Source organism: Mandrillus leucophaeus, unplaced genomic scaffold (assembly GCF_000951045.1).
Source record: "Mandrillus leucophaeus isolate KB7577 unplaced genomic scaffold, Mleu.le_1.0 Scaffold170, whole genome shotgun sequence".
Classification (NCBI taxonomy): domain Eukaryota; kingdom Metazoa; phylum Chordata; class Mammalia; order Primates; family Cercopithecidae; genus Mandrillus; species Mandrillus leucophaeus.
Genome location: NW_012101699.1, coordinates 347,838 through 352,014, shown reverse-complemented (window position 1 = coordinate 352,014; position 4,177 = coordinate 347,838). Strand labels below are relative to the sequence as shown.

Here is a 4,177-nt window from a genome sequence, read left to right as displayed (position 1 = left end):
GGCTCAGCAGGTGGGTGAGGGGAGCACGGCTCAGCAGGTGGGCGAAGGGAGCACAGCTCAGCAGGTGGGTGAGGGGAGCACGGCCCAGCAGGTGGGCGAGGGGAGCACGGCCCAGCAGGTGGGTGAGGGGAGCATGGCTCAGCAGGTGGGTGAGGGGAGCACGGCCCAGCAGGTGGGTGAGGGGAGCGTGGCTCAGCAGGTGGGTTGGTCCTGCTGCTTACAGCTGTGCCCCTGGGAAAGCCATCTCCCTTCTCTGACCCTGTTTCCCTGTCTGTAAGGGGGTGACGTGAGTGCTGCACAGATGAGCTGAGGCACGTGAGCACACACGGTGTGCCGTGGGGCTCAGTGCAACCATCCCAGAGGCTCAGATAACACCCTCCCAGACCCCTGCCCCACTGGAGGTGTCCTGCTGGGTGCTCAGAGGCATGTGCTTCCTCCTGCCTCCAGATGATGCAATTATGTGTCCAGAGGTCTTCGCTCTTGAGGGAGGTGGGTGGGGGCCGGACCCATCCTTTGTCCAGCCTGGCCAGCTGGTGGAGGAGGGGTGCAAGGGAGGCTCTGAGCCTCACTCAGGCGCGGTGAGGCCAGGGATTGGCTATAGCTGAAGGTAGGGTTCAAGTTCAGAGCGGGGCCCTGGGGAGGGGTGCAGGGAAGGCCTGGGTGGTGAGGGGCGCTATAAAGAGGGCTCCTCACGGCGGAGGCTGGGGGCGGGGGCTGTGGCTGTGCAGGGGCCTGGGCCGTACGTAGGAGCTGTACTCACAGACTCCGCTGGGCAAACATCTTGCAGGGTGTCCAGGGCCGCCAGTGCCAATGGATGCTGAGGGGCAGGGGCACCCCATAGGCCGTGCAGGTGAGGGCCTGGCGGCTGTGGCGCGAGTAGATGCTGGGGGAGGAGGCCTCCTTCTCGTGTATGTGGGGGGGCACTGGGGGCACAGCAGATGGCCGGTCAGCTGACTTCCAATGCCACGCCGCCCACCGCCCACCTGTGTGCTCTCCCATCCCTGGCCTACCATTCACCACCAGCTCCAGGCTGATGTTGCGTCTGAGGCCAGCAGCGGAGTTCCACAAGGCGAGGGTGTAGATGCCGGTACTGGCCTCTGTCACCTCCTTGAGCACTAGGGCATGTGGACTGTGGCGCCCGGACAGTGCCTTTCCATCCTTGTACCTGGCCGGGGAAGGGAGGTCAGGGTCCGTACAGATCCCACCTCAGCCCCAACCTCATCCTGGCACCCCCAGCCCCCGACCCCAAATACATGGTCAGGAGGAGGGAGGGGCTGGCAGGAGTGCAGGGAAGGGCGGGAGACACTGGTCTGCGAGGGGAAGGCCTAAGTCCCTGGAGATATCTCCAGGCCGCATCTCCCAGGTGTGACAACCGTGTCAGGCGGCCGCCTCGGGGCATCGGTCACTGAGGTCTGCAGTAGCATCCCCTGCCTTGCCCCAAAGGCTCTGTGATCTCTCCACAAGTAGCGAGATGACCATGTCCCTGCTGGGGCAGCGCCTTCGCTCTCCCTACCTGTGGCTGCAGACAGCCTTCTTCGGCCAGGCTTGCCCAGCCCAGCCCAGGAGGATCCCACACACCTGGCTCCTCCACCCAGCTCGTCTGTGTGTTTGCTAGACCATCCACCTAGTCACTGCTCGCCATCGACATGTGATGGTGCCATAGGAAGGGTGGGCGCCACAGGAAGGGTGGGTGGGCGCCCAGATGTGGCAGGCCTGGAGACCCTGTCCTCTTTCTTACCGACATCTGAAGGAGTGAGGTGCAGTCCCTGTGAGCGGTCTAGCTCCTTGCCATGTGTGTGGCCCTTCCAGACACGTGGCCTTCTTGCTGTCCACCCCCCACCCCAAGGCCTGTCTATCACTGCCCGCCTCGCTGGGACGCTCATTTCCGTAGCCAGGAATCTGCAGGGCTCCCTGCCTCCTTCATTTGGGTGGGGGTGTGTAGCCTGCCTGCCTATCCTATGCTGTGGCCTGCCCCTGCTTTGCTGTGTCTATTGACTGCCCATCTTCCCCCTGGGTTGGGAGCCCCACGAGGGCAGGGCTGCCTCCTGTAGAGTTGCGCCCAGCTCCCTACATGTCTGTTGCACACGTGAGGAAGCAGATGTCTCAGCCCCAGAGGGTGTGCTGGGGCCCCTGCAGGAACCTGTCTCTGTGTCCTGGACTCTGTATGGAGACACTCCTCCTTTGGACAGGTGCCTGCCCCAGTGCTGAGTGTGGTAGACCAGAGACACACCACAGTGTGGCCCGGGAGAGGCATAGCCCTTGGGCAGAGACCAAGAGAGAAGGGGATGCAGGGACCTGTTCTCAACTGGGACACCACAGCAGGGACCCAGAGGGGAGCTGCCTGGCCTGGGGTCACAGAGTGAGGCAGGCCCGGGCCGGGGCGGAACTGAGGTGGTGCTGTCTGCGTGGCTCTGGTCCCGAGTGTGCCACTTGCCGGATCTGAGACCCTTTCATTGCCTCAGCGGAGGAGATGACATGCACCTTGCAACTGTCGTGAGGTTTAACTCAGACAGTGCCAGCAGCGTGCTGGACACACTATGGGTGCTTCGGAAGCCAAGGACCAGTCTGTCTGTGTGTTTGCCAGACCATCCACCCAGTCACTGCTCGCCATCGTCACGTGATGGTGCCATAGGAAGGATGGGCACCACAGGAAGGCTGGGTGGGTGCCATAGGAAGAGGACCAGATGTGGCAGGAGCGATCCTGGAAAGCTGTTCTGACAGGCAGCTGCCTGAGGATTGGGTAGACCCTGGATGCAACAGAGCTGCCACCTGCCCAGAGCAGGCTCAGTCCTGCTGGCCTTGGAGGGTGGGGGACAGGGCCCAGGAGTCTCCAGGAGCTGCACCTGTGAGTGAGGCTCCAGGATCTGCCAGTGCCCTCAGGATTCTGCCCCAAGGGCCTTGGCACTGACCGGGTGCCTTGGACAGACACTGAAGTCTGTGTCCTCAGTGGGAGGGTCACACTGGGCTCAGGGCCAGGACACCCTGGGCCTTCCTAGGAGAGACCAGCCCCCAGCCAGTGCAGGGGGCCCTGGCTGAGGAAACCCTGGGCCTCTGCTTGCCCAGCTCCAGGAAGAGTGGCCCTGCCAGGAGGGAGGTGCCCAGGCTGAAAAGGAGGAGGCTGCTGGGCTAGCTCAGAGCAGAGACCCCTCCTGGAAACTTGGGGGTCAATTACGAATAACCTTTCCTGGCCTCTGCTTCCTCATCCATGCAATGGGGACTCAAAGTGTGACTGACCATGGGTGAGCCATGTGGATTACTCAGACGGCCTGCGGATGTGTTTGTGAGGAGTGCCATGCCCCCCGACAGCCTGCAGGGAGCAGCCAGCAGAGGCAGAGCCACCCCTGAGGCATCCCTTCCCTGGGCCTCGGCACACTGCAGGGTAACCTCATTCAGCCTGCAGATCGGGGGTCTGCGGGGACTCCAGCAGCCTGCCGGCCTCCTGGAAGCTCTCTTGCTCACTGCCACACAGCACAGGCCCAGCCCAGGCAATGTGTCAGTTCCCTGTGGCATCTCCACATTTCTGGACAGGAGGGTCCTGGGAGAGGCAGCCTCGTTAGAAGGAGGCATAGGGAACGAACGCTAAGCCACTGCTTCAGGGCAGGCCCTGGAGACTCTGCAGGGCAGAGAGGCAGTCAGCCGTCAGGAGGCAGTTAGGAAAAGCCCCTCGATGTGCCCACCACACCCACATGGAACAGAAGGCTGGTACTGAAACCCTTCCCGGTGTGGCAGGAGCACAGATAGACCTTCCATCTGGAATACCACATTACGGGCAGGCTCCTTGGGGCGTCTCCTGAGAGAGGCTCCTGCCATGCCTGGTCTCAGCGTGCAGGTCCTGATGGCGAGGATGCTGCCCTTCCTCCCCCGTGGTCTGTTTTGCCCCTCAGCTTGGAAGGGTAGCGGCGGGGTCAGGGGAGCCAGGGCTGTTACCATTGGAACTCGGGCGGAGGGTATGCTGCCAGCTTCACGGGCAGCTTCACCAGCTCGTCTCCTGCCGTGGCCTCCAGGATGGGGCCTTTGAGCCACTCGACGCTGATGAAGGGCTTTTCTGCCAGACAGGAGAAGTCAGTGTAAATCCAGGACTGACCCGTGGTTGACTGACCAGGGATTCCCCCCATGGCCCCTGCAGCCCCAGCAGCCAGACACCTGTAGACTGGGGCTGGCCATGCAGGAGCTGGGC

At 62.9% G+C, this 4,177-nt stretch overlaps 1 protein-coding gene across 1 annotated transcript in view; it reads right to left on the bottom strand.

Annotated features, from left to right (window-relative positions):
- Nucleotides 1-4,177, bottom strand: part of FLT4 (fms-related tyrosine kinase 4) — a 40,952-nt gene that overhangs the window by 33,356 nt on the left and 3,419 nt on the right. The window lies entirely within an intron of this gene.